The sequence below is a fragment of the Terrapene carolina genome, unplaced genomic scaffold (assembly GCF_002925995.2).
Source record: "Terrapene carolina triunguis isolate 2854851 unplaced genomic scaffold, T_m_triunguis-2.0 Scaffold199, whole genome shotgun sequence".
Classification (NCBI taxonomy): Eukaryota; Metazoa; Chordata; order Testudines; family Emydidae; genus Terrapene; species Terrapene triunguis.
The window spans coordinates 3,936,734-3,952,083 of NW_020664550.1; the positions used below are offsets into that span (position 1 = coordinate 3,936,734).

A 15,350-nucleotide genomic window follows, 5' to 3' on the forward strand; every position below is an offset into this window, starting at 1 on the left:
ACCTCCTGACCATCACTTGAGCTTGTCTGAGTTTTCCCACACACTCCTGTTCCTTTCAGTTCCTGTGGACGGATCCTTCTGAACTCACCTTCCTCTGGGCTCTCTTTTTCCTTCCTTCAATCAATAATAATAACCTTTGCTGCAATAAGTCATTAAAAGCAATGGATGCTTCGAAGTCTGTCATGTATGCCTCAAAGTCTGTTCCTGCCCAGGGGGGTGCGAGAGCAACACGTATTGCTACAATGCTCAGGGTCTGCCTGTAATGGTCCTGCAAGGTCAGATAACAGCGGCCAAGCTGACACCCAGCACCTGCCGTAAAGAGTTTGGGGGAGGTTATTGGGGTCTCTATAGCCTCAGTCTCTCCATGCTGCAAGTTCCCCTTCCTTTCCCTTTCATGCTCTGCCTCAACATACGTACTTTTCCCCGTGGATCTTTGCCACCCTGTTGTCTGGAAGAAGGAGACTCTGCTGCCAGCTTCTCATCAGGAGGCCAGGGAAGAGTACAGCAACCTTTGCTCTGCTATCACAGATAAATGATCACTTCGCTGAGGCAGCAGTATGACCCACAGAATTGCTTTAAGACCCCCCAAACAGCAAAGAATTTAAGCACATGCTAAAGTCCCATTGAGGTCCATGTTCAAGCGTGTGCTTAAATACATAGCAGAATCGGGACCTCAATGCAGAATTGCCCTGCAAACAGCTTGCACAGCATCCTCGAACCCCTGAGCAGTGGCTGATTGTTCACTAGCCTATGGGAGTGTCTGTGGCTTTTTCACAAATACACAGGAATGATCACATAGAATCATAGAATATCAGGGTTGGAAGGGACCTGAGGAGGTCATCTAGTCCAACCCCCTGCTCAAAGCTGTTCACGAGCTGTTCCTGAACAATTCACTAAGGGCTGGTCTACACTTACCGGGTAGTTCGACGGCTGGCAATCGAAGTTCCGGGTTCGATTTATCGCGTCTGGTCTGGACGCGATAAATCGAACCAGGAAGTGCTCGCCGTCGACTGCGGTACTCCAGCTCAACGAGAGGAGTACCGCGGAGTCGACGGGGAGCCTGCCTGCCGCGTGTGGACCGCGTCTGAACCGCGGTAAGTTCGAAGTAAGGTATGTCGAATTCAGCTACGTTATTCACGTAGCTGAATTTGCGTACCTTACTTCGACTTGGGGGGTAAGTGTAGACCAAGCCTAAGTGTGCCCAAATATTTGAGTGCGTGCATGAATTTTTCATGAATCATTCATGTGTATTTGCAAATAATTGGGGAGCAGAGCAGGCAGAGCTTCATGACTTGACTCTGGATTCGAACTGCCCCAAAGTTTGGAGGTATTGGAATCTATCCCAACATGCAACCCCACATCTAGATGTTGCAATGTCCAGATTTTTGTCCTATAGGACAAATAGAGAAGGTGGTAACTGTAGGCAATGCCTTATGTAAGGTGATATCAGTGATGCTATATTGCCATCCAGCGGTCTAACTGATAATCTAGTGGTAAGGGTGACAAGGTGGGTGAGGTCATATCAGCTTTTATAGTCAAAGAATCAAAAGGCTGGGAAGGAACTATCAGCTTATGTAGTCTGACCTCCTATATAGCACAGGCCACCATAGGGTGACCAGATGCCCCGATATTAGGTATTTTGTCTTATATAGGACCATATTACTCCCCTCCCCAATTTGTCACACTTGCTAGTTGGTCATCCTAGGCTAGTGGTTCTCAAATTTCATTGCATTGTGACACCCCCCCCCCCCCACAACAAGATTACGACACGACCCCAGGAGCGGGGACCAAAGACCGAGTCCGCCTGAGCCCCACCACCCCGGCCATGGGGGGGGGGGCAAAGCTGAAGCCCAAGGGCTTCTGCCCTGGGCAGGGGACACGTAACCTTAGCCCTGGGCAGTGGAGCTTGGGCTCGGGACTTGCTGGGGCCCAGGGCCAACACCAGCCTTGGTGATCCCATAAAAATGGGGTCCCGACCCACAGTTTGAGAACCCCTGCCATAGGCCACCAACTCCACCCACCCACTAGACCCACCCACTGAAATTAGACCACAGGAGATTAGACTATTATGTGCCGCAGGCAGGGAACAGGAGGGACTCAGGTGCACCAGTGCCCGAGGCTCTGCAGTGGCAGGGAAATGATTCAGAAGAGCCCAGCACTCATTTAGACACCTAATAAAAATACTCCGGCCAGGGCTACACTACAGACCGATATCGATATAACTATGTTGCCCAGGGGTGTGAAAAATCCACACCCCAGAGTGACGTAGTTTAACTGACCTAACCCCTGGTGTAGCCAGCCCTATGCTGGCAGGAGAGCATCTCCCACTGACACAGCAACTGCCTCTCACGGAGGTGGATTAACTACGCCGACAGGAATTTCTGGAGCAGCGTCACTTAAGCACTACAGCGGTGCACTGCATTGGTGCAGCTTTTTAAGTATAGACCTGTCCTCAGACTTGCAAAAGGGCTCAGCAGCGGCCACTGAGAACAACAGAGACTCCTCCCACCCAGGTCTGCCCAGAGGATTCAGGGGGCCTGAGGCAAAGCAATTTTGGGGGCCCCTTCCATAAAAAAAAGTTGCAATACTATAGAATACTATATTCTCATGGGGTCCCCTGTGGGGCCTGGGGCAAATTGCCCCCCTTGTCCCCCCCCCCACCCCCCCAGCTCCCACCCCGCGAGAACAATGGGAGCTAATGAGAGCATTTTTGAAGCTCTGATGACTTCTCGTGAGAGGCCTAAATGGGAGGTGAGCGCTTTTGGAAAGCTGGCTGTTTAGGTCTGATTTGAAGAGGTGCTGAGCACGTGCAGCCCCCATTGACTTGTGAGGTGTGCTTGACACGTTTAAAAACCGGGCCCAGGGCATGTCTAAACTTAAAATGCTGCTGTAACACTTTAATGAAGACTTTCCCATCAGTTTAGTTAATCCACCTCCCTGAGAGGCAGTAGCTATGTGACAGGCAGTGGCGGAGTAACGCACGGGCCCTGGCCAATTTGGGAGTCCCCGCAGGAGCGCTGGAACCTGGGTAGAAGTGGGGGGACACCGGTGCCGGAATTGTGGCCCCGCCCCCTGCTCCTCCTCTTCTACTGCGGCCCCGCCCCCTGCTCCTTCTTTTCCATTGAGGCCCCGCCCCTGCTCCTACTCTTCCTCTTCCCCTCCTGGCTAGGCCAAAAGCCAGAGACGGGCAGTGGTAGGAGCTGCCCAGGTAGCTTAGGCTGCTGTGGGGAGCTCTGGACCCTCCACCTGTCCTGGACTGGGGCTGGGGTGCCCAAAAGCAGCCGCCAGCCTGTGTCTCTGCCCTCCCAAGGCACGACACTGCTGGTGGGACCCAAGGACGGGGGCTCCTCTCTGGCCTCTTGACTCCTCCCCGGGGCCTGCAGACATGCTCTGCGGGGAGAGGAAGCACTGCCCCGACTGGGAGGCAGTGGGGAGCCCTGGGACAGTCTCAGGCAGCAAGGAGCTGGGCAGGGAGGGCTTTTCCAGGACAGCTCCCGCTGCTACTGGCCTGGCCTTAGCAGCCACCGCACTCTGCTCGGGCTCGCTCAGTGTCTGCAGCCGGCTCCTGGCCTCCCGCTGCCAGGCTGCCCCGGACCAGGTCCCTCCTGCTCCCAGTGACAGGCTGCCCCCGCTGCTGCCTGGGCTTTGTGCCCGAGGCAGCAACCATGTACGGCACCATTCCTCCTGTCGCCTCTGGCCTGAGGCTTGCAGCTTTGGGGGTCAATGCCTCTTTCCCCCCCAAACTACGCCCATGCTGCTGCCGCGCCGCACCTGCCTGAGGCTACTACCCATGTTAGAATGTGGACAGGCATGGCCCTCCTGCTTTTAAAAGTGTGGGGAGCCATAGCCCACCGGCCTCCCTAACTCTGGCACCCCTGGGCCCCCAAGGTGTGAGGGGCCCAAATGTTCTTTGTGCCAAGGGCCCCAATAAATCTTAATCTGCGTCTGGCGACAGGAGAAGCTCTCCCGCTGACATAGCGCTTAGGTCGGTATAACTACATCGCTCAGAGGTGTGAATTTTTCACACCCCTAAGCGATGCAGTTATAACAAAACAGGGCTGTAGTGGAGACCAGACCCTGGTGTGAAGAAATGTCCCGGATGTATTTCCCTGTTTGTCTCATCTCTATTTATTATGATTAATTATTATTTTATGTTGTATTGCAGTAGCACCTAGAAGCTCCTGTCTCAGATCTGGACCCCCACTGTGCTCGGCGCTGTACAAACCCTGAACAAAAAGAGGCCTAAATACCTCTTAAAACTTTCCCTGTGAAAATCAATCTGGGGGGAAAATATAGTAAAAATGAAAAATTTAAAAGAAAAGTTATGTGTGTGTGTGTGTGTGGGGGGGTGAAATAAATAATTAACAACTTCTATGCTGGCGGGTGGGAGGAAAAAAAAAAGCCACAGGGAACAAGGACAAAACTACAAGTCCCATCATGCAATGGGCACCGGGTGGCTCTGGAAGGGCAAACCCCCCCAGCGGCGCCGGGGAACTACAAGCCCCGGCATGCCCCGCGGCGGCGCGCGCCCGGGGAGTGCTGCCCTCTTTTGGGTGCCGCGAGGAAGCGGGCGAGAAGGTGCCTGACAGCGGGAGGGGGGAGCGCTGCCTGCCCGCCCGGGGTCCCAGGGGTGACGAGCCCGGCCGGAGGCGCAGCGCGGGGAGGGCGGGCGGCAGCGGCTGGAGCGGCCCCCCCCCGGGGAGCGGCCGGGTGTCCGGCCAGGCGCGCGGGGCCGCCGGGACTTGGAGCAAGTTGGGGAAAGTCCGCGGCGGGCGCTGACCTTCACGGGAGGGTAAGTGCGCGGGGCGGGGGCGGCGGCAGGAGCCGGCCCCTGCCCGCAAAGCAGCCCGGGGGGCGGGGGGCGAACGCAGCTGGGGCGTTGGGGGGACGCTGGGGTCCCCCCCGAGTGGGGCAGGGTGCGTGGCCGGAGAGCGGCCCTGGAGCTAGCGGCGGACCCAGAACCGGCTGGGGGCGAGCGGGCAGGTGGGCTCCCTGCCCGGGGTGGTGGCGGCAGGGGGTCTGTAGCCGCTCAGGGAGAGAGGGGGCAGGCGGGACTCCGGTCCCAGCACCCGAGGGGCAGGCGTGAGTGGGTAGCTGGGACACCCTCGCGGGGGGATGGGGGCGGGAGCACGCACACTCTGGCCCCGGTACCAGAACCGGGAGCTGAGCACAGCAAAGGGGGGGGGAGTTACCCCTTTTCCCAGCAGACCCCATGGCTGTGGGAGGGGGGGAAAGCAGGAGGGTGTGTGTGTGTGTGTGGGGGGGGGGTGTCTGCTTTCGCAGCCGCGCAGAAAGCAGATTAAAAGTGAGTCTCCTGGATCTTATGTAACTTGTTACGGTGGGAAGCCAGCGCTTGTGTGAGCGTCAGGCAGGGCTGCGCTGCTCGCAGTAACGCCAGGCAGCAGAGTTGTTTTGTACTTGTTCCTTTTGCCTTCTGGAAATAACTGCCCAGGCTTTTCTTTAAAGATGAAATCAACTTTGGAAAGTCCTTCCCTGTGCTTGAAAACGGCACTAGAAGTCCAGCAGGAAGGAACTTTCTGGTGTTATTGATACTGACAAGTGTTTGGAAAATATTGGGTGGCAAACTCTCTGGGTGGTTGGTGTGTGATTGCAGTGGGATGTTTAGACTGAATAATGAATAAATACTTAGTGCTCATCTGAGAGTCCGGCTCTCAATGGGCACAGTGTGGATGCAACAGCGCTTTTTGCTTTTGAAGCACTCTACAAACATGGTCTGTGCTTTATTATTTACTATCTAAGGATTGAGTGTACGCGTTTGGTGCTGCATGCTACAGCTAATGTTTAGACTCTGAGGCACTGATCCTGCAGTTGTATCTGGGAAGAGGTGAGTGGAGCCTGTGCAGATCCTGATTCAAGATTAGAACCTTTAACACACAAAACAAATCAGACCCAACGGGCTGTATTAGCGCTATTTTTTAAAAGCATTATTAATAATAACTTAGCACTGCTATTACAGTACTGTTATTATTTAGATTGTGGTAGCTGCAGGCACTTTTCGGACACAAAGGAAGATACACTATCAGCCTTAATCTGTGTGCAGTTTTAACATGTTTTCAAAACATGTTGCAAACCTTAGCTAGCTAGTACTCGCCAACCCCTTCTGAAGTAGAAGGCCCCAGTCCTGCTTTGGGATCCATTAGTGTGAGCCCCTTTGCGTGTACTGATTCCCACTGACTTCAAGTGTTGTTAATCCCCATTTTATTGATGGGGAAACTGAGGCAGAGAATCCATATTTGCTGTTGCTCTGCACCTTGCCATTGACACCAGTGTAGAGTGGATGTAAAATGCCCTTCTGATTTGGTGTGGTTTTCACATCCATGATGCGTTGGCGTCAATGACTCCACAAAGTACAGGTCAACTGTGAGTTGGGCCCAGGGAAGCAGGTCACTCGATAAGCAATGCATTGTGTTAGTGTCAGGGATAAAACGCAGGGATGCCTGGCTTCCAGTCTTGCGCTGTTAGCGGTGAGAACACACTGTGCCAGATTCAGATTGGGTGCAACTACAGCCTCTGATTAATTAATTGTAAATCAGGAAGGATTGCAACAGCCCTCCAGCATGTTTCCTGATTCCACTGAACCTCAGCAAGTCAGATGATGGGGAAATTTCCCTTTTAAAAAAATGTGTTTTTTTTATTATTGTTTCTTTTAAAATGCAACAGATTCTTCATGTGACCGGGGGGGCTTCTCCTTGAATTGTTTGCAATGATTTTGGGTTGCTTCTTGTTTCTCTGAGGGCCTGGAGACTTTCAACTGGAGAGAGTTGAATAGATGGTTAGCTTTTTCTTTTTTTCTTTTTTTTGCCTTTTGATTTCCTCTGCCATGTTTATTTGACTTCATGCCACAGTGCTCCTGTGCGTGGGGGCTTGGACTGGGGCTGTGTGGAAAGATCCCTGTTTAGTGCTTCTCCTTGTACTTCTGTTTATGAATGCTGGATCTACACCTAAACATGACTCTCTCTTTCTCTGTCAGGTGGGCGGATCTAGTAAATAGCGGTAGTGGTTTGCTTTATTTCCAGAGCATTTGTCTCTCAGATTCAAAGACAATTAGAACGGGACTACTAAGGCCCTGATCCTGCAATCAGATCCATGTGGGCTGGACTTCCATGCTTAGGGCTCTGGCTGAGTGGATCCAACTGCAGGATCAGGGACTTGTCAACTGATTATTTGTACATATGTAGCGTTCATGTCGGTGAAAGGGTCTGGATTGACATCCCTGCAGGCTAACCGCAGGGCAGGCAGCAGGGAAAGTGATGCCCTATACTTGTAGGGCTATGGAGTGGCCACTGTTGAAAGCACTTTAGGTTTTGGGAATAATCCAATTGGACAGCAGAAGCCATGTGATTTAGGTGACCAATCGTGCAGCACCAAAAGCAAAGGATGAATCCCAAGTACTTGAAGCAGTAGTCAGGGAGCAATCCTTAGCAAGCGGCTCAGTAACATGTTTACTGGTGGATAATCTGCAAATGCAAAAAGGGACGGAGCTCTTGCAATGAATTGTTAAGAAGATAAGAATGATGAGACTGGGTCAGACTAATGGTCCATCTAGCCCATAGCCTGTCTTCTGACAGTTGCCAGTGCCAGATGCTTAGAGGGAATGAACAGAACAGGCCAATTTATCGAGTGATCCATCCTGTCATCCAGTCCCAGTTTCAGGCAGTTAGGTTTAAGGACAACCAGAGCATGGGGTTGCACCCCGACCATCGTGGCTAATAGCCATTGATAGACCTATCCTCCATGAACGTATCTAATTCTTTTTTGAACCCAGTTATACTTTTAGCTTTCACAACATCCTCTGGCAATGAGTTCCACAGGTTGTGTGCTGTGTGAATAACTATTTCCTTATGTTTGTTTTAAATCTGCTGCCTGTTAATTTCACTGGATGACCCCTAGTTCTTGTGTTCTGTGAAGGGGTAAATAACACTTTTTCTCCACACCATTCATGATTCTGTAGATCTCTGTCCTATCCCACTTTAGTCATCTCTTTTGTAAGATGGAGAGTCCCAGTCCTTTTTAATCTCTTGTTGTATGGAAGTTGTCCCATAGACCTAATCGCTTTTGTTGCCATTCTCTGTGCTTTTCCAATTCTAATGTATCTTTTTTGAGATGGGGTGACCAGATCTGCATGCTGTATTCAAACTGTGGGCATACCATGGATTTATATAGAGGCATTGTGATATTTTCCGTCTTATGAGCTATCCCTTTCCTAATGGTTCCTAATATTCTGTTAGCATTTTTGAATGCTGCTGCACGTTGAGCAGATGTTTTCAGAGAACTATACACATTGACTCCAAAATCTTTCTTGAGTGATAACAGCTAATTTACACCCCATCATTTTGTATGGATAGTTGGGATTGCATTTTCCAATGTGCATTACTTTGCATTTATCAACATTGAATTTTATCTGCCATTTTGTTGCCCAGTCCCCCTCTTTTGTGAGATCCCCTTGCTACTCTTCGCTGTCAGCTTTTTGAACTTACAAAATTACCCAGGATAGTTATCTGCACACTTTGTCATCTCACTGTTCACCACTTTTTCCGGATCATTTATGATTATGTTGAACAGCACTGGTCCCAGTACAGATCTTTTGGGGACTCTGCTATTTACCTCGCTCCACTATGAAAACTGACCATTTATTTCTACCCTTTGTTTCCTGTCTGTAAGGACCTTCCCTCTTATCCCATGACTGCTCTTTTAGCTTAAGAGCCTTTGGTGAGGGACTTTGTCAGAGGCTTTCAGGAAGTCAAAGTACACTATATCCACTTAATCACCCTCCTCCACATGGTTGTTGACCCCCTCAAAGAATTCTGATAGATTGTAAAGGGAAATCATGCCTCACCAAAAGCCGTGTTGACTCTTCCCCCAACATATTGGGTTCATTCATGTGTCTGATTGTTCTCTACAAATGGCTCGCCAATCTCTAGTGCGTGTACTCGAGGAACTTGTTGCATTTATACCTGTCTCTGTATTTGCACGCATAAATGTACATGCGGATCTATTCTAATCTATTATTATTTAATTGATTGTAGTACAGAAAAGACATTCTCTGCCCCAAAGAGTTCTGCCTCTCTGCTCATCCCATGATGAGCGCTGTGGTATCTGAACATTGTCACTGCTGCTTGAGCTCTTTCTGTAGAGCAGAGGTGGGCAAACTACGGCCCGCGGGACCCTCCTGCCCGGCCCCTGAGCTCCTGCCCTGGGAGGCTCGCTCCCAGCCCCTCCCCTGCTGTTCCCCCTGCCCCGCAGCCTCAGCTCACTGCGCCGCCAGCGCAATGCTCTGGATGGTGGGGCGGCGAGCTCTTGCCGGGCAGCGCAGCTACAGAGCCGCGGCCTGACCCGGTGATCTGTGCTGCGCGGTGGCGTGGCTGACTCCAGCCGGGCGGCGCGACTGCCTGTCCTGGTGCTCTGGGCGGTGCGGCTTTAGCGCCGCCAGCTACTGATGCTCCTGGCAGCGCGGTAAGGGGGCAGGGAGCGGGGGGGTTGGATAGAGGCCAGAGGAGTTCGGGGTGCTGGTCAGGGGGCAGGGGTGTGGATAGGAGTCAGGGTGGTCAGAGGGCGGGGAACAGGGAGGTTGAATGGGGGCGGGATCCCGGGAGGGCAATCAAGAAGGAGAGGGGGGGTTGGATGGGGCAGCGGGGGGCAGTCAGGGGCAGGGGTTCCGGGGGTGGTCAGGGAGAAGGGGTGTTTGGATGCGGCAGGGACCCCGGGGGGCAGTCAATAAGGAGGGAGGGGGTTGGATGGCGCACCGGGGGGCAGTCAGGGGCAGGAGTTCCGGGAGCGGTCAGGGAGAAGGGGTGGTTGGATGGGGCAGGGGCCCTGGGGGGCAGTCAATAATGAGAGGAGGGGTTGGATAGGGTGGTGGGGGGCAGTCAGGGGTGGGGGGTCAGGGACAGGGAGGGGTGGATGGGGCAGAGGTCCTGGGGGGGCTGTCAGGGGACAGGGAACAGGGGGGGTTGGATGGGGCAGGAGTCCTGGGGGGGCCGTCAGGGGTGAGAAGCGGGGGGCAGGGGCCGGGCCATGCCTGGCTGTTTGGGGAGGCACAGTCTCCCTTAACCGGCCCTCCATACAATTTCGGAAACCCGATGTGGCCCTCAGGCCAAAAAGTTTCCCCGCCCTTGCTGTAGAGGCTCCTGCTGTATTAGTGATCAGTGTGTGTGCTGTGGGCCGGTCGCCTTGTGGGAGGATGAGCAAAAGGGTAGCAGGTCAGCTTGTGTGTCTATAGACACATAACTGCAAAGTACACACTCTAACATCTGGGGTATTTGCAGAGGAGGTCAGGGATGTTTTCAAAGGGACACTGGGCTCGCCTGATTCCAGGGTTTGCCCTTATCAGTAGGAAATTACACCAAGGTGTGGCTCGGTGGGACAGCATGAGTCCAGTTTCCGGGTGCTTTGTTTGAAGCCTCCGTTTTTCGATCCAGAGCAGCAGGTCCGCTGCACACATGTCCCAGCAATTGAAATCAGGCTCCGCCTCCCACCCTGCAATGAGTTTTGCAAAGCCGGCCAGGGGAGACAGCAAACTCTCTGCAACGCTGTCTGGAAAGGGAAGAGAGAGCCCTGCATTTCCTAGGAACTGAAGTGATTAGTCATTGTGTGTGTTTGGGGGTGGGGGTCAGCCACAGTGCTAGGAGGATGTAATGGTAAAGCCTGACCTGCAGCAGTAGCAAAACCTATTGTATAATTTAACACAGAGAGGCTGTGGAGGCAATGCAAGGGACTTCCCCAGCACCACACTGGGGAAAGGGGTTGAAGGGCCACTCCTGTAAATGCCCTTCTGCTTCCCCAGCAACCTTTCCCCACCTGCCGAGAAGTACCAAGCTGGGGCTCAGCCTGGGAAACCCGGTGCTCTCCTGTCATGGTGGTGTGTTGGTTGACCTCTTGTCTCGTGGCATGACTCTGTGTGGTGTGCTGGGAAGCTCTGTGCAGTGTTGTGGTGCCTTGGCCGGGCTCGTTGAGTCATATGGTGCGATGCAAGCCCTGGGCTGTAAGTGGTGCTGGGGCTGCTCTGGCAGTTACGATGCGGATCTCTGGAGCGCTGGCTCAGCATGGCTTTCCCCGGGGTTTGGTTATTGCTTTAATGACATGATTAGCTGAGGTTTATAGAGTCTCTCAGCACCTGTAGCCGACAGGGAGGCAGGCTCTGGAGAGGAACCTAGGTGGTGAACTGCAGACTGTGTCTTATTCCTTGTAATCTAATTTAGTCCTAGTGAAAGTTGCTAGAATGACTGCCCTGGAGAATAACATCTTCTAGTTCAGAGTACGGCCCGGGCCGTGGCAGGGCAAGCTTCTCCATCATGATGCATCAACTGGCTTTTAAGGGGGCCCCTAGCGAGTAGTTCTCCATGGCCTATTTGGTTGTTTTCCCTGCTGACGAGGCCAGGTACAGGGGTGGAACGAACTCCCACAGGAACAAAGAATGGTCACAGACCTCACTATCTTCCCCTCCCTCTGCACGGTGTGTTTCTTCAACCTGCCTTCTCTGACATAAACACAAAGCAGCGCGGACGTTGAAAAAAGCCAGCCCCCCAAAAACAAAACTCTCCACTCCAGGCACAGTTCTCCCCCTTGGATAAGGATGAGAGAGCGAATGAACCACACCTGTTAGTCATGTCATTTAATGCACTGCTGGAAGGCGTTCACGCACTGCCGTGAGGAGGACAATAAAGGAACCTATTTGGAATAGAATTGGGATGGGGCCCGGAAGGCACTGGACTGACACCCACCAAACTGATTCCATCTCAGGGCGATCCAGCTCCCCCTTTCCATCAGTGTCTGTGTTGCTAGCTCTTGGTCACTTTCTTCCTGTTTCTGTCCATAGATACGGCGTATTTGTAAATCTCCCACTGAGATTAGCTGAAGGCCAAAGGCTTCCATTAAACACAGAAAACTAGGGTGAGTCTGACTTTCTTCTCCATATAGATTTCCTTCAGCAACACTGACAATCCAGATTTTGGTCTGTCTAGATGCTTATATGGCCAACATTTGGATAGCATCTGAGCGCTCCCCAAGTGTGTTTAGAAATAGCACTGAAATCTTCCTTCTTCCCTCCTGGCCTGTAGGAGAAATAGCCTGATTAATTGTGTGTCTGCAAGTGGGTGTGTTGCGTGTTCATGTGGTTGTGTTGTGTTGCGTTGCTTGTCTGTCTTTGGGTGTGTGTGTGCATGAGATGATTATTGAGAGGAAGCTGAGTCTTAAGCTTTGCATTTAGTTCTGAGCATGGTGAGGCCTGTGTGTCTAATCTCATTGTTGATCTTTATTATCTATGTACTGTGGTAGTACCTAGGAGCCGGAGTCCTTGCTCAGGACCCAATTATACTAGGTGCTGTACAGATGCAACAAGAAGATGGTCCCTGCCTCAAAGAGCTTACAATCAAAGTATAAGGCAAGAGACGACAGGTGGGTACAGACAGACAGATAGGGGAGCGCAAGGAATGAGACAGTCTCTTGAGGCAGTGAGTTCCACAGTCTAGGTCAATCTCTTGTGAAAGTTCCATCTCCTGCATTCATGAGCCTTTGCCTGTTGGTCAATCGTTTCATTGTTCTGATGGGATGTAGCCATCTGGGCAGTGCGGGTTCCAGAGAGAGACGACCTCTCAGGTAGTCAGGACCAATCCAACTGGAGCTCTTGTGTGTGCTGCACCAGTAATTTTTTTGGTCTCTTAGACTTAACAACTCTCAGGCTTTTGATACCCTGCAACATGCTGCTGATAATTCATCAAAAGGTTCCCACAGAAATTCCTCCTCGAGAACCTATGGCTGCTCCCACAGAAATCAATAGCAAAACGCCCATTGATTTTAAAGGGCCAAGTCCTTAGTCTTTAACACCCCCCCCGTCCTGGGTAAGTGTGTTTCCCAGACAGGAGGGGTCAGGGACTGGCGCATCCATCCCTTTGTTTCCTCACTTAACCAATAATGCTTTCTCATACTCCAGAAAGGAGGCAGCACCAGCTGGCAGAAAGAAGTCTGTTGAGGGCACTTGCTGGAATTGATCCTGAGGAGGATCTGAATTATACTGGTAGGAGAGAATGTGGGCAATTGTAAGTCATGGCAGTGGGAGTGAAGACTCTGGGGTATCCTGGCCTATTCTTAATGCAGATGCTTCCTTGCCATGGGTATGTGAGCCCCAAGGATAAATTCTCTCTGGGCGGGCTGATCTAGCTGTATCCAGGGGGCAGAGATCTATTGTAATGTTTGTTATTGTTGCACATATTTATTGTGGCAGCACCTAGAGGGAAAAGGGTGGGAGAGGAAACAGAGGGGAAGTGACCTGCCGGAGATCAGACAGCAGGTTAGTGGCAGAGTTGGGAGTAGAATCTAGCTCTCCTGAGTCCCAGTTCGGTGCCCTAGCCACTAGCCTATGCTGCCGGTCAATGATACTGGTTACTCCATTATTCCAAGTCTGGCAAGGTGTCAGGAACTGTGATTTTCCAGGGCAGGATGCCTCTCTTTGTAGCACTCCCCAGTGCAAAAAGGCAAGGCCGGCTGGAGAAAGCATGGGATTGTGTTTTCCTGGGTCTGATTCATGCTGGCTCACGGTCACTGTTTCCTGTCAGGGGCTGCCATGGTGCCGTATTTGCTTTCGGAAATTTACAAGGAACTTTATAAGCTGCAGATGCTGATATACTCAGCATTTTACAGTATTGTACAAGAGTGCATGGGTTGAGGCTCGGCGCATGTCTAACGTAGCACTGCATCGCTGCTGGGCTATGCAACAGGGAAGCAGACGTGCCGGGTACCAGCTCTTGAAGCTGTGGATGGCGGAGTCAGACAACGCAATTGTCCCTGTACTCATGGTTGATATTGGTAAAGCACAGTATGCGGCGGGAGGGAGGGAGGAGAGAACTTAGGATTGCATGAGCAACTGGATTCCTCTTGCACCAGGTGTGGACAGTCCGCTCAGGTCATAGCTTAAGCCTGGTGTCATGCTGGGGGAAACAACATGGTTTCAGTGGAAGCTCAAGACTGGATGAATATGGAGACTGCATTTCCCCATGGTGACAACAAGAGATGGCTCTTTTACAGTTGCGGCCTCTCTGAGTGGCGCACCAGCCTCTGGAAGGCAACTGATGCCTGCAGGACTCTATGCCAGCATGGGAAACCATGGTACCCCAACCATACCGTATTAGCACCTTCTAGGTTAGGATTGTGTTACATGGAGAAGCTTGTTAGCATGTCTTCCCACTTTTGGAAATCACCAGAAGGCAATTCTCACTGCCTCGTCCCGCTTCCCAGTTGGCTGATGGCTGTTTCCCAGGAAAGGTTTCTGGTGAGCCATGTTGTGACTGAGAGGAAGACGAAAGCTGGAGGGGGCCGTGCTAGAGAGTCCAAATTTGCTGTTCTTATTTTAATAGCAGGAAATGCTTTCTGAAGTGCAGAAAGAGAAGTTTGGGCTTTAACGTGCTGGAAGACAAAGGGATTTTTTTCCATGATGTATCACAGTGACAAGAAGTATGAGTTAACTTTTTTTTTCTCCATGTATCTTCCTCAGCAAGATCCCTGGAAGATCCCCTGTGATTTATAATAATGTCATGCCTCTGCCTTCTGACAGATTTTGAGGCTTTGCAGGTTTCCTGTTGGAGGAGAAATCAGTGAGACTGAGACAGGGCGTTTTCATAGTGTGACTTGTTTATTTACACAGAGACACACTAGTCTGGGAACCCAGGTGGTCACAAACGGCATACAGGCAATCTCTTCTTTCAGAAATCTCAGATCAAACACCTGTGTCCTGTTCTCCAGAAGCAACCCTGCACTGAGAATTAAGTCTAGAAAGAGAGAGATCAAGGCAGAGACCAATCCTTCTTGGTGTTTGCAACAGCTCACTCCAGGTAATCTCACTCAAAAAGCTAGTACAAATATAGCATATCTTCAAAGACACTACTCCCACACTAAGAACCCCGCCCCCTTGTTACACAGTTTTACATTGCCATCTGCTGACTGCCCCATAGCAATGATATCTCATGTTTATATAGTACCCATCACCTTGAAAAATGCCAAAGTTCTTTACAAACTTCTTTGAAATTTTTGCTTTGAAATTTCAACATTGCTTTTGCTGATGTAAACAAGTAATGTACCTATAGATAGTACATTATAAAGAAAGAAAAATGCCACACAATTTCCCTGTGAATAGAGGAAGAGAGAGAGAGAAAGAACCACATGTGACAGATGTTAGTCATATTGCTCAGTGCATGTCTGGGAAGCGCTCGTATTATGGTGATGAGGACAGTACAAGAACTTCAATAGAATGTAACTTCAGAAAAGTTTAAGTGAATTTAGCACTGGCCACAGGTGCTGAATTGACTCCTGGATTCTTTTCCGGATTCTGTCATTAACTT

The 15,350-nt window shown here is 51.3% G+C and overlaps 1 protein-coding gene across 2 annotated transcripts in view; it reads left to right on the forward strand.

Annotated features, from left to right (window-relative positions):
* The first annotated feature begins 4,565 nt into the window (after positions 1-4,565).
* Positions 4,566-15,350, forward strand: part of LOC112109568 (transcription factor EB) — a 49,781-nt gene continuing 38,996 nt past the window's right edge. For both annotated transcript variants that reach the window (XM_026655280.1, XM_026655281.1), the window contains exon 1: positions 4,566-4,792. The gene's annotated coding sequence lies outside the window, so the exon portion shown is untranslated. The remainder of the gene's footprint in view (positions 4,793-15,350) is intronic.